This window comes from Tupaia chinensis, unplaced genomic scaffold (genome assembly GCF_000334495.1).
Source record: "Tupaia chinensis unplaced genomic scaffold, TupChi_1.0 Scaffold000671_2, whole genome shotgun sequence".
Taxonomy (NCBI): Eukaryota; Metazoa; Chordata; class Mammalia; order Scandentia; family Tupaiidae; genus Tupaia; species Tupaia belangeri.
In genome coordinates this window covers 475601-498155 of record NW_006160194.1, presented here as the reverse complement: position 1 = coordinate 498155, position 22555 = coordinate 475601, and the positions used below count along the sequence as shown (strand labels likewise).

Genomic DNA, 22555 nt, shown 5'->3' with positions numbered 1-22555 from the left:
GTGTCTACAGCACAAACTCAGAAGCGAGAGGCACCCAGGGGAATAGAGAGGGACACAGGACTAAGAGGTGACGAAGAATTAGTTCTTAGATTCTTTTTTTTTTTTTAAGTTCATAAAGTGAGAAATCCTCCCCTGGGGGGATGACCATGCAAGAATACCTTCTCCTCCAGTCTCCCCTTGGGATTTTGGGCATGCACACACACACACACACACACACACACACACACACACACACCTGCCACGATTTTCAAGTCACTGGGTCCAGGACTCAAACCATACAGTCAGCCAGGTGGGATCTGGACCCTTAACCTCCATGCCAACAGACAGCCCAGAGTTAGGATTTGTAAAAAACTAATTCACTGTTAAAATTTTTAATTGACAAAAAATAACTACGTATTGGGAACCAGCAGTTACCGTAATGGCTATGTCGCTGGACTCCCACATAGTCGACTGCGGTTCACATCCCGGACCCGGTGGCTTAAAACTCACGCCGGGCGTGTGTGCGTGCGTGCCCAAGATCCCGAGAGGAGAATGGAGGAGAAGGGATTGCGGCGTGACCATCCCCCCTGGGGGGTGATTTCTCACTTTCTGTCTCTCTGTCTCTCTGTCTGGCGAGTGCATGCGCCCTATAGTGAAAAACCTCTCAAAAGGAAAAAAAAAAGTTTATGTATTTATGGGGTACAATGTGATGTTTGAATATATACATACAATGTGGAATGATTAAATCGAACTAATTAATGTACCTGCTATTCACCTCTTTTTTGTGGTAAGAATATTTAAAATTTGTTCCTTTAGCAATTTCAAAATACACATTAACAACTATGGTCAGGGACGAATTTGGAGGACCCTGTGCTAAGTGAAATAAGTCAAGCACAGAACGACAAATACTGCATGATCTCACTTACACGTGGAATCTAAAAAAAGTCAAACTCACAAATGCAGAAACTAGAGTGGTGGTTACCACTGGTGGGGAGGGGAGGGGAGGGGAGACACTGGGCCAAGTTTCAGTTAGGGTTAGTACTAGATTAAGTGTGATAGAAAGCAAGAGAAACCCCGCCTCATCACACATGTGAACCACCAACCAAAAGCTCCTCCAGGCCTCTGCCATCTGACCCGTTGACAAGGATAAGACCTCTGACTTCTTAAATGCTCCCAATTCCATAAAGTAACCGTTGTGGGTGAATCCAATGGTTCACAGCACTTTCTACTAAGATTGAAGAACTGTAATTTAGGGTGGGGTGGGTGGTAATTAATCATACAAAAATTGTGAGGCCAGCAGGTGACATGGTGGTTAAGGTGCTGGACTCCCATATGGGCAACCATGGTTCAAGTCCCAGACCTGGTGGCATGCTTCCTCATTCTCTCTCTCTCTCTGGCGAATACACATGCTCTATAGCAAATTTAGAAAAATATTAATAAATACAATTAAAATTAATAATTCTTTTTTCAGAATTATTTTGTTTAACTTTATTTATCATTACCATCTTGTTTTCAATTTGACTAGAGAGACACAGAGAGAGAGAGAAAGTGAGAAAGCAAGTCACCAGGTTCAGGACTCAAACCGCAGATGGCCACGTGGGAGTCCAGTACCTTTAACTGCCATGCCCCAAATTAATAATTCTTTAAAAATACATACAAAAGTTGTACAGGAAGAAAAGTAACTGATGTGATAAATGGAAAAGAAGCTGAACAACTTTTTAAAAATATCTATTTATTTATTATTATTATTATTTAATTTGCTACAGGCATGTGCAGAGAGAGAAAGGGAAAGCGAAAAAGCAAGCCGTCAGATCCTGGATTCGGACGTCAATTGACCATGTGGGAATCCAAAGCCTTAACCATTCTGCCATCTGTGGGCCCTGAAGCTGAACAACTTTAATAACCATTGACTGTTATATACTGTACAATGTGGGTGAACAGCACCATACTCACCACCCCCAATACCTCTTTCCAGAATTAAGAAGATGTGTGGTGCACATTGTTAAGCATTCAAGAACAAGAGAAAAGGATCCTAAAGATCCATGGAGGGTGTTGCATTTCAGGAGCCCCTGAAAGCCCTGACAGCTTCCAAGTGCTCACCATCTGACAGGGTAAGATTGCAGGCACTTTGCATCCTACCTGTCCTACTCCAGACACCCGGCAGCTCCCATCAGCCTTCCGCTGTGCAGAATGCAGCACCTGACAAACAACTATTAAGATGCAGAAACAGAGGGATATTTGGAGCAGCTGCAAAAGCTCTATTAAGGATAACAAAATGGGTAAGTGAATCCCAACCTCTTTAAGGTTAAATACTCACTTGGGTGAGGTTTAACAACCTAACAATAGACTGCAATAATGAAGTGGTTTCTCAAACTTTTCCAACAAAGTATCCCCAAAGGCACTGGAGGGAGAACCCTAAGGGTAGGCACTTTGAAGCAACTCATTTTATGTGTAGTCTTCTGCTTTTGTTTAAAACGCATGCTAATTTGGGAACCAGCAGTTAGCATAATGGCTATGTCGCTGGACTCCCACATAGTCGACCCTGGTTCACGTCCCGGACCTGGTGGCTTAGAACTCACGCCAGGCGCGTGTGTGTGCGTGCCCAAGATCCCAAGAGGAGAATGGAGGAGAAAGGATTGCGGCGTGACCATCCCCTCTGGGGGGTGATTTCTCGCTTTCTGTCTCTATGTCTGTCTCTGTCTGTCTGGTGAGCGCACGCGCCCTATAGCGAAAAAAATCTCTCCAAAAAAAAAAAAAAAAAACACATGCTAATTTTTCACTTAACTCTGTGGCACACCCAAACCCCTTGTCACTTGCACTCTTAGTTTTTGGAAACAGAGGCACTCAAATCCCCTTGTCCACCCACTGCCGAATGGAAGGACTACCAGTCTACTCTACCTTCTCTCTGGGGCCAGTGAGCGAGGTCCACCCTCCACTCTGGTACTGGGGCCTAGTCCTCCTTTCCTTCACTCTCCCCCCATCAAACAGGGAAATGGCAGTGCGTCCCCCGGCAACAACCACCGTTATCCTGTCTACTTCAGAACGCCCTCTTTCAGGTAGTGTCAATACGTACATCTCACATACCCCTAACAACTCTCACTCACCATGCCTACTAACCCCACCCCTGCCCAAGTGACCAAAGACCTCCATGTGGCCAAACACAATGGTCAATACTCACTCAATCTGCTTAATGTCTAATAGCTTTTCCTAAATCCCAAATGCATCTCCATCTCACCTTCCCCCTTTCCACCCTAGCAGATCCAATTACCAATTCAGTACCCCCACCCCCCATATGAGTACCCAGAAAGGCATCCTGAACTTAACAGGTCTAACACTGACTCCTGGTATGCTCTACCCTCTGACCTACCTTGAGCAGTCCCTGGCTCAGTAAACGGGACCATCCAATGGTTTAAGTTAGAAAGCACCCCCCACACACGTCTCACATTCAATCCATCAGCAAGGACCATCGGCTCCATCTTCAAACTATATCCCACACTGAGGCACTTCTCACTGAGCTCCAGCCATTCTAGTCTGATACTCCTACAACATGCCAAGCACGTTTCTACTTCAAGGCCTTTGGACTTCCAGACCCTTCTGCCTAAACATTCTTCTCCCAGATCTTCACTAGCTCCCTCCCATAGATTCTTTCAGTCCTCTCTCAAATGCCAGAAGGGCAGTCCTGATGCCCTCACTAGGAGAGCTCTCCTGCCACCCTCCTGCCACAAGCCTGTGTCCTTTTCCGCCCTAACGGCTCTTCAGCATTTCCTGGTCTTTTTCTTTTTCTTAACAAATAACATCTTTATTTTAGCCTTAAAAAAACAAACTTTTCTTCTTTTTCCAAAATAATCAAGATTAACTTACAAAAACAGGCATACATCTTCAAAGCATTTCCCTTTAATGGGAAACAGCTTTACAGGACCCGACATTAAAAGGTTAAAAAAAATTGTAATCTGTTGCCACTGCAAGACAAAACAATCTAGCACAAGTCTAGGATATCCATTCATACTTCAGGTCCTTCTCCAGGAACCAGCATTGTTATATTATTTCCATTTAGCAAAATCTCATCTAATTTAGTCATCCTTCTTCCTTCTGGTGTGATTTCAAATTCAGTAACATCTTCCAGTACCATATTGACAAAGTCATCAAATCCTACAAGTGTACCAACAATTTCCTTCTCACTTTTCATCACAATGTGAATTCTTGATCCTATACAGTTGTCCACAAGCTCTCCTATCTTGGAAAGCAGTTTTTAAGACAAAACACTGGAGATGATCAGAATTCTCCAGCCTCGCCGCACTCCATCATCTCCCATCCATTCCACACCAACTCTGTCTCCACCTGGTCGACTCCACCTCCCACCTAGCCACCAGCATTTCCTGGTCTTTTGACTATCCCTTTCTCCATTAGAACATAAACAGGAAGGCGGCCAGAATTTGGACTCATTCACCACTGTGCTCTGAACTCCTGGAACAGAACCCAACTCACTGTGAGGGGCTCAAGCAACATCTGTTGAGTAAACCTGTTTACAGTCTTATTTTGAAAATTTATTTTTTGTTAAGGTGACAATATTCACTCACTCATTCAACGACTTTATCCCACAAGAGTTTACAAATCCTGGACACAGAGGTATAGTACCCAGACTTCCCAAGCCCACCTATGAACTCACTCTGGCAGCAGTCAGGGAGTGCAGAGGGCCTAGCTACAAGGTTACTCATTACCCGCAGTATAAAACAGAGATAAATGGAGACAACTCAAGTGTCCAACAGCAGAGAACAAAATCAAGAAGCTGACACAATCATGTAATCACTGTACAATCAACCATATAGTAGAATGTCATGTTATCAAAACCTATCTGGGCAGCCAACCATAAAGTGCAGAGATTAACAGTTGTACACTAGGGGCTAGATCCCATATGGCCAACTACAGATCCAAACCAGCTCTGGAGACTTGAAAACACACTAAGAAGCCAGCAGGTGGGGTGCTGCTGGACTCCCACATGGTGCTGGACTACTAGTGGTCAACTGTGGTTCAAGCCCTGACCCGGTGGCTTGAGACACACCAGATGCGTGTGTGTGCATGCCCAAAATCTCGAGAGAAGAATGGAGGAGGGATTGCAGCATGGTCATCCCCCAGGCGAGTGATTTCTTGCTTTTTTGTCTGTCTCATACTTGTGCCCTATAAGCAAAAAAAATCTCTCAAAAAAAGAAAAACATACTAAGACTTGTGTACATGTATGCCACAAATGATGATGGGATGGAGACATAGAGGAAAAGGGTTGCAGCATGCCCATGCCCCACTCGAAGGTGTTCTCCCACCCTCATGCACATACATCCCCTCTAGCAATAAAGTAATAAATAAATAGTACCTCTGTCCAACAGAAATATGTGAATCACATATATAGTTTTAAGTCTTCTAGTAACCATCTTAAAAAACTAAAAAGAAACAACTCAAATGATTTTTTAGGACTAGTCCTATCCTAGTACTTGAAGGAGCTGGATCTCAGATGGCCAACCTGCAGTTAGAATCCTGGCCTTGGTAGCCTGAAAAATAAGCCAGGTTTGTGTCCATGCAAGCTCCAATCCCAAAAGGATGATGAAATGGAGAAGGGACTGCAGTGACCACACCCCACTAAAGGGTGCTTTCTCCCTCTCCCTTTTGTCCCTCTTCCTCTAATGAGTATATGTGCATTCTGGCAAACTTTTAATTGTTTTTTTCTTTTTTGGGGGGCAGGCAAAGTGGCATGGTGGTTAAAGGCACTGGACTCCCACATGGCTGACTGCGGTTCGAGTCCAAGATCTGGCAGCTTGCTTTCTTGCTTTCTCTCTCTCTCTCTCTCTCTGTCCCTCTTTGGTCAAATTAAAACAAGTAAATAAATACATAAAGTTAAATAAAATAATTCTTAAAAAAAAGCAGCATTTCCTGGTCTTTTTCTTTTTCTTAACAAATAACATCTTTATTTTAGCCTTAAAAAAACAAACTTTTCTTCTTTTTCCAAAATAATCAAGATTAACTTACAAAAACAGGCATACATCTTCAAAGCATTTCCCTTTAATGGGAAACAGCTTTACAGGACCCGACATTAAAAGGTTAAAAAAAATTGTAATCTGTTGCCACTGCAAGACAAAACAATCTAGCACAAGTCTAGGATATCCATTCATACTTCAGGTCCTTCTCCAGGAACCAGCATTGTTATATTATTTCCATTTAGCAAAATCTCATCTAATTTAGTCATCCTTCTTCCTTCTGGTGTGATTTCAAATTCAGTAACATCTTCCAGTACCATATTGACAAAGTCATCAAATCCTACAAGTGTACCAACAATTTCCTTCTCACTTTTCATCACAATGTGAATTCTTGATCCTATACAGTTGTCCACAAGCTCTCCTATCTTGGAAAGCAGTTTTTAAGACAAAACACTGGAGATGATCAGAATTCTCCAGCCTCGCCGCACTCCATCATCTCCCATCCATTCCACACCAACTCTGTCTCCACCTGGTCGACTCCACCTCCCACCTAGCCACCAGCATTTCCTGGTCTTTTGACTATCCCTTTCTCCATTAGAACATAAACAGGAAGGCGGCCAGAATTTGGACTCATTCACCACTGTGCTCTGAACTCCTGGAACAGAACCCAACTCACTGTGAGGGGCTCAAGCAACATCTGTTGAGTAAACCTGTTTACAGTCTTATTTTGAAAATTTATTTTTTGTTAAGGTGACAATATTCACTCACTCATTCAACGACTTTATCCCACAAGAGTTTACAAATCCTGGACACAGAGGTATAGTACCCAGACTTCCCAAGCCCACCTATGAACTCACTCTGGCAGCAGTCAGGGAGTGCAGAGGGCCTAGCTACAAGGTTACTCATTACCCGCAGTATAAAACAGAGATAAATGGAGACAACTCAAGTGTCCAACAGCAGAGAACAAAATCAAGAAGCTGACACAATCATGTAATCACTGTACAATCAACCATATAGTAGAATGTCATGTTATCAAAACCTATCTGGGCAGCCAACCATAAAGTGCAGAGATTAACAGTTGTACACTAGGGGCTAGATCCCATATGGCCAACTACAGATCCAAACCAGCTCTGGAGACTTGAAAACACACTAAGAAGCCAGCAGGTGGGGTGCTGCTGGACTCCCACATGGTGCTGGACTACTAGTGGTCAACTGTGGTTCAAGCCCTGACCCGGTGGCTTGAGACACACCAGATGCGTGTGTGTGCATGCCCAAAATCTCGAGAGAAGAATGGAGGAGGGATTGCAGCATGGTCATCCCCCAGGCGAGTGATTTCTTGCTTTTTTGTCTGTCTCATACTTGTGCCCTATAAGCAAAAAAAATCTCTCAAAAAAAGAAAAACATACTAAGACTTGTGTACATGTATGCCACAAATGATGATGGGATGGAGACATAGAGGAAAAGGGTTGCAGCATGCCCATGCCCCACTCGAAGGTGTTCTCCCACCCTCATGCACATACATCCCCTCTAGCAATAAAGTAATAAATAAATAGTACCTCTGTCCAACAGAAATATGTGAATCACATATATAGTTTTAAGTCTTCTAGTAACCATCTTAAAAAACTAAAAAGAAACAACTCAAATGATTTTTTAGGACTAGTCCTATCCTAGTACTTGAAGGAGCTGGATCTCAGATGGCCAACCTGCAGTTAGAATCCTGGCCTTGGTAGCCTGAAAAATAAGCCAGGTTTGTGTCCATGCAAGCTCCAATCCCAAAAGGATGATGAAATGGAGAAGGGACTGCAGTGACCACACCCCACTAAAGGGTGCTTTCTCCCTCTCCCTTTTGTCCCTCTTCCTCTAATGAGTATATGTGCATTCTGGCAAACTTTTAATTGTTTTTTTCTTTTTTGGGGGGCAGGCAAAGTGGCATGGTGGTTAAAGGCACTGGACTCCCACATGGCTGACTGCGGTTCGAGTCCAAGATCTGGCAGCTTGCTTTCTTGCTTTCTCTCTCTCTCTCTCTCTCTGTCCCTCTTTGGTCAAATTAAAACAAGTAAATAAATACATAAAGTTAAATAAAATAATTCTTAAAAAAAAGTTTTTCCCCATGATACAGTGCATGAGCATGCATGGGAGAGGGGGAAAGAGAGAGATGAGAACCCTCCATGCCATGGTCCCTTCTCCAGTCCTCCTATCCACTGGAACTTGGGCACTCACACATGCACACAGGATGGTTCAGGCTAACCAGGCCAGGGTCGCCATGCGGAATCTGGCTTCTCTCGAGTAGCATATTTTTGCTATTCTACAAAGTCAGTCCCATGTAAGATTATTTAATGTGCGTTAGTTAACACAACATAAAATTTTAGCATTACAATGTAATCCATCAATAGCAAAAATTACTGAGATATTTTGCATTCTTTTTTCCACACTGTCTTCAAAAATCTAGCGTGTAGTTTACATATCTCAAGATACACTGACCACATTTCCAGTGCTTACCAGTCACATCTGGATCATGGTTACTGTTCTGGATGGCTCAATTACAGAGTATGAAAAGGGAAACACTCATGACACTGTAAGTGAAAGAAGCCACAGTTTGCAGAATGCAAAAACTAATAAATCCATGTTAAGAAGCACATAAAAATACAAATGACACAGAATAAACTATCTTGAAAAAGAACAAATATGGACTCATAACTCTCAATTTCAAAACTTAACACTTTTCGCCAAGATGGCACCAAAAGCGAAGAAGGAAGCTCTTGCCCCTCCCAGAGCTGAAGTTAAAGCTGAAAGCCAAGAAGGCAGTGCTGAAAGGCGTCCACAGTCATAAGGAAAAAAAGATCTGTACATCACCCACCTTCCGGAGGCCCAAGACTCTTTGGCTGCAGGGGCAGCCCAAATATCCTTGGAAGAGCACCCCCAGGAGCAACAAGTTCCCCCTGACCACCGAGTCTGCCATGAAGAAGATAGAGGACAACACATTTGTGTTCATTGTGAGTGTCAAGGCCAACAAGCACCAGATCACACGAGCTGTGAAAAAGCTCTATGATACTGACGTGGTCAAGGTCAACACTCTAATCAGGCCTGATGGAGAGAAGGCACATGTACATGCAACTGGCTCCTGATTACAATGCTTTGGATGTTGCCAACAAAAATTGGGATTATCTAAAGCCAGTCCAGCTGGCTAATTCTAAAAACACATTTTTTTTCACCATTAAAAAAACAAACTTACTACAAGGCAGGGCTGGCAGGTAACGTAATGGCTAAAGATGCTGGACTCCCACATGGCCATCTGCAGTTTGAGTACCGGACCTGGCTTGCTTTCTCAATTTCTCTTTCTCTGTCCATCTCAGGTCAAATTAAGATAAAATAAAGTTAAATAATTCTTCAAAAAAAAAACAAAAAACGAAACTTACTACAAAGCTAAGTAATCAAGACAGTACCAGCCTAAGGACAGATATAAAGACCAACAGAAAATAATTAAGAGTCCAGAAATAAGCCCTTGCATCTACAGTCAACTTATTTTTGACAATGGTACCAAGACATTCAATGGAGAAAGAATAGTCTCTTTAACAAATGGACAACCAGATGTCCACATGCAGAAGGGCAAGCCGGCCCCCGTAGCCTAGTGTTAAGCGATCCAGAATCTACATGGCTGACTGTGGCTCGAATGCCAGCACTGGCGGCTTGAAAAACACACCAGGAGCATGTGTGCATATGCCTAAAATCTCATCAGGACTGAGAAACAAAAAAGAAGGGATTGATTGGTCACACCCCATCAGGAGGAGTGCTTTCTCTCCCTCTGGCAAGTCCATGTGGCCTCTGGAAATTAAAAAAAAAAAAAACTGAGAGGCCAGTAGGCGGCACAGTGGTTAAGATGCTGGACTCCCACATGGCCAACTGCAGTTTAAGTCCCAGGCCCGGTGGCTTGAAACACACCAGTCATGCGTGTGCATGCGTTCCCAAAAACACAAGAGAAGAATGGAAGAGAAGGCACTATGGGTGACCATCCCCAGGGTGGTGGTTTCTCACTTTCTTTCTCTTTGGCAAGTGCACACAACCTATAGCAAAAAATCTCTAAAAAAAAAAAAAAAAAAAAGGAAACAAAAACCAAATAACTGAACTTCTACCTCACATTAAAAACAAAAATAAAGCCAAAATGCATCAAAGAATAAAAGAACTAAAATCATATAACTCTAAGAAGAAAATAGGTATAAATCTTTGTGATCTTGTATCAGGCAATGGTTTCTTAATTATGATACCAAAAGCCCAAGTAACTAAAGAAAAAAATTGATGAATTGGACTTCATTGAAGCTAAAAACTTTGGTGCACCAAAGGACACCATTAAGAGTATTAAAAGATGGGGCCGGCAGGTGGCATAGTGGTGGGGGGCGCTGGACTCCCATATGCCCAACTGCGGTTCAAGTCCCAGACCTGGTGGCTTGATTTCTCACTTTCTCTATCTTGCTCTGTCCCCCTCTGATCAAATTAAATACATGGATAAATAAAGTTAAATAAAATAACTCTTAAAAAAAAAAAAAAAACATTAAGAGAGATGTGAGCAGGTGGTGTGGTGAGGCACTGGACTCCCACATAGCTGACTGTGGTTAGAGTCTAGGACCCAGAGGCTTGCTTTCTTACTTTCTCTCTCTCTCTCTCTCTTTACTAAAGTGCACATGCCCTATAGTAATTTTTTAATAATAAATAAAATTACATAAATTCTTTAAAAAAAAAAGAAAAGGACATTATAAGAAAGTCAGCTAGTACACTGGTGGTTAAGGCAACTGGATGTGCATGTGTGCTGAAAACTCCAACAAGGAAGCAGAAAGGACTGAGGCATGGTCATCCCCCTTATGGGGATGGCTTTCTTATTTTATTTCTCTGTCTCTCTGCGGTGAGCACATGTACCCTTACAGCAAATAAGGAAAAAAAGAAAAGAAAGAAAAAAAAACAAGGAATAGAAGAAAATATTTGGAAATAATACATGTCCTGGAATGAAGAAATTAGAAATTGCACCCAGAGTATGTATAAGACTTCAAAACTCAGTAATGGGGGCAGCAGGTGCTATGGTGGTTAAAGGCGCTGGACTCCCACATGGCTGAATGCGGTTCAAGTTCTGGACCTGGCAACTTGCTTTCTCACTTTCCCTCTCTCTGTCTCTCTCTCTCATCAAAACACTGGAAAATAATAATAATAAGCAAAGTTAAATTAAATAATTCTTTTAAAAAATTTAAAAAAAAAAAAAAAAAAAAAAAAAAAACCCACATAACAGGGCCCATGCATTCCAATTTTTTTAAAATTTTCAGGACCAGGAGATGGTGTAATGGTTTCGTCGCTGGACTCCCAAGTAGTTGACCATGGTTTGAGTCCTGGACCTGACTTAAAATTTACACCAGGTAAGTGTGTGTGCATACCCAAAATCCCAAAAGGAGAATGGAGAAGGAGGGATTACAGCATGGCCATTCCCCCTGGGGTGGGGGGTGGGGTGGTTTCTTTTTCTGTCTCTCCAGCAAGCGCATGCGCCCTGTAGCAAAAATCTCTTTAAAAAAAGAAAGAAAGAAACTTGGCAGTCAGCTCCAGCAACAAGATGTCCTCAGCCGTCCCATCCTCCACCGTTGGGCTGTGCCCCGAGAGCCTGGACACCTGCAGCTGCTGCTTCCCTGGTCTTCCCTGCACACACTATGAAGAAGAAGTCCTTCAACTAGATCCTGGCTGACTGGAAGCTCTTCATCTACAACCCAGAGAGTTGTAGATGAGATCTTGGGGCACGTCACCAAGAGCTGGGGTTTGATCTTGCTCTTCTACCTAGTGTTTTATGGGTTCCTGGCTGCACTTTTCTCACAGTGTGGGTTATGCTTCAGACTCTGAATGATGAGGTTCCAAAATACCATGACCAGATCCCCAGTCCAGGACTTACAGTTTTTCCAAAACCAGCGACTGCATTGGAATATTCATTCAGCCTGTCTAATCCAGCTTCCTATGAAGAGTACATTCAAGACCTTAAGAAGTTTCTAGAGCCATATACTACATGAGAGCAGAAGAATGTCACAGGCTGTCATGATGGAGTGCTTTTTGACCAGAAGAGTGAATGTCCATTTCCTCTTACAATAGTTCAACCATGCAGTGGTATGGATGATGCTGATTTTGGCTATTCCCAAGGAAACTCCTGTATTCTTGGGAAAATGAACAAAATAATTGGCTAAAGCCTAAAGGAGAACAAAGGATAGACTGTACTGAGAAGGGTAAATACACAGCAGCTTTAAACACTATCCTAATCTTGGAGTTACAGACTTAAAATATTTTCCGTATTACGGGAAAAAAAATTGTGGGATATCTATAACCCCTAGTTGCTGTCCAGGTCCCCTTTGATCACAACGGCTATAGAAAAGAACAGTTGAGTGCAAAGTCGATGAGTCACCCAACCTGAGAAACCAGGATGATCACAAGTTTCTGGGACGAGTTACATTCAAAGCCACCGTGCATGCATAGTCTGAGTAGGAGGTCTCCAAAGAGTAAATACTGTGTTCTCTTTTTATCAGCTGGACCTGTCACCTTAGAGAAAGGTGGCATGGTATATGACACTGGGTGACATCACAATGGGCCTCCTGACCATAGTTCAGTGTCCTCTGAAGTAACTGCCTGTTGCCTCCGTTGCCCTTTGAACCAGTATTCAGTGGTCAGATAGGGATGGGGAACACCTGATTCTGAGCATGCAGAATCGGGAATCTTGTCCTCTCTCTCTGTGGTTTAATCGCCAAGCGTGTAAAGCTTAATGTGCTGTGCTATGTAGTTTAAGGATATGACCGTGGTTAACTGTTAGATTTTTTTTTTTTTAGAGGTTTTTGCTACAGAGCGTGTGCGCTTGCCAGAAAGACAGAGAGATAGAAAGCAAGAAATCACCCCCCCAGGGGTATGGCCACGCCGCAATACCTTCTCCTCCATTCTCCTCTCGGGATCTTGGGCACGACGCACACGCGCCTGGTATGAGTTTTAAGCCACCGGGTCTGGGACACGAACTGTGGTCAGCTACATGGGAGTTCAGCAACATAGTCATTACGCTAACTGCTGGTCCCAACTGTCAGATTTTTTTTAAAAAGAATTATTTTATTTAACTTTATTTATTATTATTATCATTGTTATTTTCCAGTTTGATCAGAGAGAGAGACAGAGAGAGAGAGGAAGTGAGAAAGCAAGCCACCAGGTCCGAGACTTGAACCATGGTTGGCCATGTGGGAGTCCAGTGTCCTTAACCACCATGCCACTTGCTGGCCCCACCAACTGTCAAATTTTGATGCCAACAAATCTTTAGGGATAAAATGGTACCTTGCTGACATCAAGTGACTTAATAACTAACTGTAAGAAACATGATGTGTGAAGTTTTGTATGTGAGGAGAACAAAAGAAAATAAAAGTGGATTCGAAAGTTAAAAAAAAAAAAAAACAACTCAGTAATAGGCAAATATCCCAATTTTGAAATGGGCAAAGGATTGGAACATTTTTCCAATGAATATATATATAAACAGTCACTAAGCAAATGAAAAGATGTTTAATATTATTAGTCATTAGGGAAATGTCAATCAAAATCAGTGAGATACCACTTCTTACTTACTAGGACATCTAAAATGATAAAAGATAATAACAACTGTTGGTGAAGATGAAGAGAAACTGGAATTGTCACACTGATGAGAACAGAAAATGTCCCACTTGCTTTGGAAAACACTGGCAATTCCTCAAACGTTAACCATAAGAGACTATACAACCCAGCTATACATACAAAGAAAAACTTACATTCACACAAAAACTTATGTGGGAGTGTTCATAAGAGGACATTATTCCAATATCCAAAAAGAGAAGAAAACCTAATGTCTTTCACCTGATGGATAGACAAGCATAAAACATAAACAGACAAGCATAAAAGTAGTAAGACCACGGAACCAGCAGTTGGCGTAATGGCTATTTCGCTGACCTCCCATGTAGTCGACTGTGTGTGGTTCAAGTTCCAGACCTGGTGACTTAAACTCATACTGGGTGCATATGCGCCCAAGATCCCAAGAGGAGAATGGAGGAGAAGGGATAGGGCCGCCACCACCCCCACCCCCCTACCCCCACCACCAAGAGGTGATTTCTCACTCTCTGTCTCTCTTTCTGGCAAGCACATGCACCCTATAGCAAAACAAACAAACAACCCTCTACCCCCCTCCAAAAAAAAGTAGTAAGACCACAATGAGGGATCAGCAGATGGCGTAATGGTTACATCTCTGGACTCCCACATACTTGACCTAGGTTTCAGTCCCGGACATAATGGCTTAAAACACTAAAAATCACTGAATCATACACAAAAAATGGCAAATTTTGTATCTGAATTACACCTCAATAAATCTATTATTTTAAAAAGTAAATTATAACATTACTCAATTTTTTAAAAAATATTGACAGGGAGCATGTGCACTTACCAGAGAGACACTGAGAGAGAGGGAGAAAGCATCTTCATTCCCTCCCCCATGAGGCATAGTCACACCAAAATCCTTTCTCTTCCACTTCTCTATCCTGTCAATATTGGGGGCACACAAGCATGCATGCATAGCATGCTTGTCACGCCATTGGGGCTAGGACTCAAACGATGGTCTGTCATGTGGTATCTGGATCCCTTAACTATTAGGCTAGCCCCCACAAAAAAAAAAAAAAAAAAAAAAAGAAAGAAAGAAAGAAAGAAATTTTAATTAAAAATAATAAAGGGGGCTAGCCTATTGCCCAGTGTTTAGGGTGGCTGCATCTCACATAGCTGACTACAGTTCAAGTCCCAGACCGGGCAACTTGAAAATCACATTGGATACATGTGCATGTGTGCATGCATGCTCAAAATCCCAAAAGGAAGGAGAGATGGAGAAAGGACTGTAGTATGAGCACTCCCCACGGGGGGTGAGGGAGGGCTTCTTTGCTTTCTCTCTCCGTGTCTCTCCAGCAAGCACACACACCCACTGACAAATTACACACACACACTCAACTTGAAAATGAACACTTTGGTACAGGCAGGTAGTGGTGTAGCTCAGGGAGAGCTCAGCAAGAGAAGCAAGTGCAAACAGATACAAGTCACAGAGATGAGCATCCTCTGAAACCAAGCCCACAGGGCCCTCTGTGTTCAGAATTAATTCTGAGGGTACCAATCCTCCAGACAGGGTTCCCTGGGGATTGGGAAAGATCTGCCCATCTGTTCTAGTAAGGATGGTGACTTCATGACTAAGCAGTACAAACTCTCAGGGACAAGGAGAAGAATGAGGCTCCAAATGGACAAGCCGAGGGTTGGGGGGGTCCCAGTCTCCCAGGTCTGGTAGAACTCTTTGGGAATGACCCTGGTGTAGACAAGGCTTTTCTGAAGAGTTCAGGTCAGAAAGGCAACTGCTGTTTTGCTGGAGTAGTATTGTCTTCACAAGCTGGTCCACCTTAGCAACTTTGGATCAAACTGAGTGGCTTTGATGAAGGCCTTCCACACCTGTGTATTCCAGACAAAGAGTTCTGACCTCCAGAAAAGCAGTCCACAGCCAACAGTTCCCTGTGTGAGGTTACAGGAAACAGTCACGAGTGCTCACACTGGCTCCCATGGCACTAGTACAGAAAGCAGCAACAAAACCGCACGGGAGGGCAGTGCAGAAACAGTCACGGGAACACGACAACTCAACATCCCCATAACGATCAGGCTTCATCCCAGTGTAAAAAATAAAGCATATAATGTACTTCATTCTTATAAAATGACCTAAGTGCATACATACTAAAGACAGATTAAAGCTCTGTACATCAAAACAGAAGGGTGAGGGAATACGGGGAAACACTGGATTGTCAGAAAAGTCATGACACACTTTTACATACAAAAGCACATCATGGGACCAGCAGTTAGCATAATGGCTATGTCGCTGGACTCCCACATAGTCGACTGCGGTTCGCCAGGCGCATGTGCGTGCGTGCCCAAGATCCCAAGAGGAGAATGGAGGAGAAGGGATTGTGGCATGGCCATCCCCCCGGGGGGTGATTTCTCACTTTCTATCTCTCTGTCTGTCTCTCTGTCTGACGAGCACATGCGTCCTATAGCAAAAACCTCTCAAAAAAAAAAAAGCACATCATGATGTTTTTAGTGATAAATACAATAATAGAAAATGCGTTTTCCAACAACTCAATTTTTTTTTTCCTTTTTTTTTTTTTTTTTTTTTTAATTTTTGCTATAGGGCATATGTGCTTAGTGGAGACAGACAGAGAAAATGAGAAAGCACCCTTCAGGGAGAGATGTCCATAATGCAATCCTTTCTCCCCTCAAGATTTTGAGCATGCACACACAGACACACACACACACACACACGCCTTGTATGTTTTTCAAGCCACAGGGTCTACAACTCAAACCATGTCGTAGCCATCCGTGTGGGATCCAGCTACCTTAACCACCACACCACCTGCTGCTTCCTTTATTTTTATCTTAATGTGTTCTGTCTAGGTATATGCTCTTTCCAAGTTAGGAAATCTTTACCCGGTTTTCTCCTGGAAGTTTCCTTCTTAAAATAAGTGACTATCTGGGTGCATGCGTGTGTGTGCGCGTTCCCAAATTCTCAAGAGGAGGAGGGACTGCGGCATGGCCATCCCCCCAGGGGGATGATTTCTCACTTTCTGTTTGTCTCTGTCACTTGGCGAGCACATGTGCCCTATAGCAAAAATCTCCCTTTAAAGAAAAAAAAAAAAAAAGACTAACAAGGTTCAACTCTGGGAGAGGTCCTGTCATTGTGAGTCAGAATATCTACTGAAGTTAAGGTACCTTTTATACATTTAATCTCTCAAAGCATTCATCCACCCCTAGATAGGCTGCTTTTGACACAGTATACAGAATAAAAATTCTCCACTCAGAGATTTAACAGTTGAAGCACAATGACTGATTTCAGCAAGAATTGTTCTGTTTTTCTCCAGGGTCTCTCAAGTTCCTCAAATTAGGGGATCAATGAGATTTCACAGATGTCTGCTACTGCTACTGACTGGAAAATGTAAACGATCCTGATAAACACATCACCAAATCTTTCACCTTTTACCAGGAATTCTGGACCCACCTGCACAGAGAACAGAGAGTGTGTGGCTGGCTCTGAGATACAATCACTTAGGAACAACTTTCTCACATCGCTTCTTAATGTTCTGGCTAAGATCTAGTGAAGAACAGTTTCACACGTTCAGATGAGCATTTTGGGGAAAAAATATATTTATTTCAGTTTCTCACAATTAACTCTAATTATAACACTGACATTCTCCTACTCAAAAGCTTTTTTTGGGGGGGAGGAGAGGTTTTTGCTATAGGGCACGTGCGCTCACCAGACAGGGACAGAGACAGACAGAGAGACAGAAAGCGAGAAATCACACCTCCAAGAGGGGCGGCTATGCCGCAATCCCTTCTCTTCCATTCTCCTCTCGGGATCTTGGGCACGCACACACACGCGCCCAGTGTGAGTTTAAGCCACCGGGTCCGGGACTCAAACCGCGGTCGATTACATGGGAATCCAGCGCCACAGCCATTACGCTAACTGCTGATCCCAACTCAAAAGCTTCTTAGGGTTCACAAGTCAAACCTGTTGGCATTCAGATGAAATATGATCTTTACCCTCCCCTCCTCCGCATCCCTAACGCTAAGCACCCAGTAAGACCCAGGGCACAACCTGTGAGAAATAGTGTCCTCACTCTCCCTCCCTTGGCAATACTACCACCACCACCCTACTCCCACTCATCGACATTTGGGGGTTTCGTATATATCACGCCTTGACCCTTTCTTTTAATATTAGCCAATTCTTTTTTTTTTTAAGAATTATTTTATTTAACTTTATTTAGGATTGCATTATTTTTAAAATTTGACCAAAGAGAGACAGAGCGAGAGCAAGAGAGAGCAAGTGAGAGAAAGTGAGAAAGCAAGCCACCAGGTCCAGGACTTGAATCGCAGTCAGCCATGTGGGAGTCCAGCACTCTTAACCACCGTACCACCTGCCGGCCCCATGCCTTGACCCTTTAAGCTAAGAGTTGGTAAACATTTTTTTCCATAAGGGGCCAAACAGTAAATATTTGAGACTTCATGGGTCACATAGTTTCTGCTACATATTCCTCCTGATTTATTTTTTTACAATCTTTTAAAAACCAGGGCCAGCTCTCTTCCTTTCTCCGCCATCGGGGTGTGTGCAGTCCACTTGGCTCTTCGCCATATCTTCTCACAAGACTTTCAGAATCAAGAGGGTTCTGGCCAAAAAAACAGAAGCAAAATTGTCCTATTCCCCAGCGGATTAGAATGAAAACTGGTAATAAAACCGGATACAACGCCAAGAGGAGACACTGGAGAAGAACCAAACTGGGTCTATGAGGAACTGGACAGGATGTGGCCCATATATTTATGCTGTACCGAGGTCACTATGGTCTTGCAGCATCAAGCTGAAAATGGTCACCACTGACTGGACACTTGTGTTTATTGGGGAAAAAATGATGCTTCACCTTGTCTCTAAGTTCTGCATTGGTAGGTTGGTACAGTAATAAATATGTGAGACGTTTATTAAAAAAAGGGGAGGGGGGGCCAGGGGTCCATCAGGTGGCATGGTGGTTAAAGGTGCTGGACTCCCACATGGCCGACCATGGTTCAAATCCCAGACCTGGTAGGTTGCTTTCTCACTTTTCCTCTCTTTCTGTCTCTTTCTAATCAAACTGGAAAATAAAATAATAAAGTTAAATAAAACATAATTCTTAAAACAAAAAAAAAAACAGGGACAGTAGATGGCATGGTGGTTAAGGATTCTGGACTCCCACATGGGCGACTGCGGTTCAAGTTCCGGACCTGGAGGCTTGCTTTCTCACTATCTTTTTCTCTCTTTCTCGCTCTCTCACTCTGTCCATCTCTGGTATGCATGTATGTATGTATGTATAAATAAATAATAAAGTTAAATGAAATAATTCTTTTAAAAAATATAAAAACTGTTCTTAGATCTGTAGTTTGCTAACCAATTTGAGATACTATGCTCCCATGCTGAACTCCAATGTCCCACTCTGACATTTCTGCCTCTATGAACTATCAGTTGCTATTACCACTCCACTCTGCCTTCTGTGTTCTTTTGCCTTGTCTCACAGTTATGTTGGAATGCCTGCCCTCCCCCACCCTGGAGACCAAAGGTAAGAGACTACAGGTAAGAAAAATCTATTTCTATCCTCACATCACTTAGTATATAATACCAATACAAAGTGTTCTGTCTGAGAATCTTTCAAGTGTATCACTTTTTTTTTTTTTTTGGAGAGGTTTTTGCTATAGGGTGTGTGCACTCGCCAGAAAGACAGAGACACACAGAAAGCAAGAAATCACCCCCTGAGGGGATGGCCACGCTGCAATCCCTTCTTTTCCATTCTCCTCTCAGGATCTTGGACGCACACGCACTCGGTATGAATTTATGCCACTGAGTCTGGGACTCGAACCACAGTCGACCTCATGGGAGTCCAGCAACATAGCCATTATGCCAACTGCTGGTCCCTCAAATTTTTACCGCTTTTAACGTAGAATATGTTCCTTCCCTTTTTTTTTTTTTTTTTTTTAGGTTTTTGCCAAAGGGCACAAGCACTTAGTGGAGAGACAGAGAGAGGGAAAGTGAGAAATCACTCCCCAAGGAGGATGGCCACATCACAGTCCCTTCTCTTCCATTCTCCTTTCAGGATCTTGGGCATGCACACACATACACCCAGTGTGATTTTCAAACCATTGGGTCTGGGGCTAGAACTGCAGTCAGCCATGTGGGAGTCCAGTGCCTTAGTCACCACTAGACTGTCCCAAATATGTTAAATTTTAAACTACCTATTTAAGAATTACCCATCACAATTCACTAAAGAATTTGTTTTTGGTAAAACAGATTTCTAATATGCTTCTTGAATACAGGAAGAGTCTGGAGTTAGATGGAGGGCATTTCCTTAGTTTAATTTCAGTTAGATGACTTAGATAGATCTGTTCCTGTCCACATACTCTTTATTTTCTTATTTATTTGAAAGATTTTTTTCTTTATTCATGACAGAGAGCACATGCATGCACGTAGGAGTGAAACAGGGTGAGCTGATCAACCTCCACATGGTCTGGTCACACTGTGACCTCCTTTCCCCAATCAAACAGACTGCAAGATCCTGGGCACTGGCATGCCTGATCAGCAGACATTTGCTCTTTTAATAACCAACGAGGAGGCCAGCAGGTGGCATAGTTGTTAAGGCGCTGGACTCCCATATGACTGACCGCAGTTTGAGTCCTGGATGGAGCAGCCTGAAATTCAGACCAAGTGCATGTGCATGAGTGCCCAAAATCCTGAGAGGAGAATGGAAGAGAAGGAACTGAGGTGGCCATCCCCCTGGGGGGTGATTTCTCATTTTCTGACTCCCTGTGTGTCTCTGGCAAGTGCACATACCCTACAGCAAAAATCTTGGGGGGAAAAAAAAAAGGCTCCAGACTAGCAAGTAGTGTGGTGGTTAAGATGCTGAACCCCACATGGCTGACCTCTTGGTTAGAGTCCCAGACGTGGTAGCTTGCTTTCTCACTTTCTCTTTCTCTTTCTCTCCCTCCCTCCCTCCCTGTCTCTCCCTTTCCCTGTCTCTCTGGTGAGTACATGTGCCCAATAGCAAATTTTTTAAAAACAGTAATACATAAAATAGTCTTTAAAATAATAATAAATATGAATAAATAAATAGCCAGTGAGCTCCCAAGGGCTCCATTACACACATGCCCAGTGTGTGTCAGGCTGACCTAGTTAGAGATTCAAACTATGTCTCCGGTGGGATTGCCTCCTAAGCAGCACAATACCGCAACCCGTGATCTTTAAAATTCTATGCTATTGCTGGGCACAGTGGAATACACCTGTAAATCAAGCTTTTTGGGAGGTTGAGACAGGAGAATCCCAAGTTCAAGGCCAACCAGGGCTACACAGTGTATCTTTAAAAAAAAAAAAAAAAAAACTATGCTGTGAAAAATTTTATTATAAAGCTTAAAAATAATCCTTGCTTTATATATATTAAATTTATAGGTGATATATTAAACTTGAAACAAGCAAGTCAATCTTACTGGGTCAACTCTGTAGAACAGTGGTAAGCACTATGCATTGGGAGCCAGATCCCACATAGTCAACTGAGGTTAGAATCCTGGTCCTGGCAGTTTGAAAAATATGCTGGGCACGAGCACATGTGTGCCTCAAATCCTCACAGAATGGAGAACTGGAAGAAAAAGGATCACAGCTTCCTGTCTCAGCAAGTATATGCACCCTGACTCCACTTCCAAAAGACAATCTTATCAACAAGTTCAAAAGGATTAAAATTAAGACTGGGGCCAGAATCAATCATTAGACTTAGAAGATGCAATTTTCCCTCTCCAGGAAAATGTACATTCAGTATTCCCATCTCATCCACCACCTAGACTAGTTTCAAAGTTTCTCTATCACCAAACACTTGTCATAAATAATGCGACATCTCCTCTCAGAGACCGCCTAGGAATTCCTCTAACACTTGCCTGTTAAGAGTCCTTTTTTTGGGGAACCAGCAGTTAGCGTAATGGCTATGTTGCTGGACTCCCACGTAGTTGACCGCGGTTCGCGTCCCGGACCCGGTGGTTTAAAACTCACGCCAGGCGTGTGTGCCTGCGTGCCCAAGATCCCGAGAGGAGAATGGAGAAGGGATTGCAACGTGACCATCCCCCCTGGGGGGTGATTTCTCGCTTTCTGTCTCTATGTCTCTCTCTGTCTGTCTGGCAAGCGCACACGTCCTATAGCGAAAACCTCTCCAAAAAAAAAAAAGAATCCTTTTTTATGCTTACTGTCCAGTTGGAGACAAAAGTGCTCTAGCACCAGCTCCAGAAGAAAAAGTTCAAAATGTCCCTACATGCCCCGCCCAATATCCTGCTCATCCGAAAACTGAGCCACACATGCGCTCCGGTACTCAGTGCTCGAACAAGGCCCAGGCAGAGCACAGAACTGCCTCGACTGCTTTCTAGCACCAATGTGCATGCTGGAGCAACCATGCCCACACCATGGCATTAGTTTCCCATTTCCTTTGTCATGATAGGAAAGGACAAATGGGACCAGCAGGTGGCGTAGTGATTAGGGTGCCGGATTCCAACATGGCCAATCACAGTCTGAGTCTGGCCCTGGTGGCTTAAAAATAAAATCGGGCACATATATGTGCACGTGTGCCCAAAATTCCAGGAGAAAAATGGAGATGGGATTGCAGCATGCCCATCCCCCTGGGGGGGGGGTGATTTCTCACTATCCCTTTGTCTGTCTCCAGCAAGTGCATCTACCATATGGCAAAACATTTTTTTTTAATAAAAAAAAAAGAGGCCAACTCACTCATCATGCTCTAACTTCAGAGCTGACTGACAATATCGCTGCATGGCTATCTTCCTGGGCCCCATGAAAACAGTGTGGAATACACACCAGCTGTAGGGACCAGAGAACTCTCAGGAGGTGCAGACACTGCCCCACCCCTACCCAAGGCCTCAGTTCTTTAAATACTCCAAAACGTGAGGAAAAAACAACTGACTGAAAAATCCCCTATGCAAAAACCCCAACTGTGCGGGAAGGACAGGTCCCCATGAATCATCCTCGC

General features: G+C 43.2%; 1 protein-coding gene and 3 pseudogenes across 9 annotated transcripts in view; 1 reads left to right on the top strand and 3 right to left on the bottom strand.

Annotated features, from left to right (window-relative positions):
- Positions 1-22555, bottom strand: part of TRAF3 (TNF receptor associated factor 3) — a 128287-nt gene that overhangs the window by 82417 nt on the left and 23315 nt on the right. For 8 of the 9 annotated variants that reach the window (XM_006160026.3, XM_006160023.3, XM_006160028.3 and 5 more), the window contains exon 1: positions 12366-12414. The exons of the other annotated variant lie outside the window; for it this stretch is intronic. The gene's annotated coding sequence lies outside the window, so the exon portion shown is untranslated. Of the gene's footprint in view, positions 1-12365; positions 12415-22555 lie in introns of those variants that run through there. 9 annotated transcript variants of the gene reach the window in all.
- LOC102474457 (U6 snRNA-associated Sm-like protein LSm5 pseudogene) lies at positions 3980-4219 on the bottom strand (annotated as a pseudogene).
- On the bottom strand, positions 6134-6373 carry LOC102474887 (U6 snRNA-associated Sm-like protein LSm5 pseudogene; annotated as a pseudogene).
- Positions 8206-12431, top strand: LOC106733121 (sodium/potassium-transporting ATPase subunit beta-3 pseudogene; annotated as a pseudogene).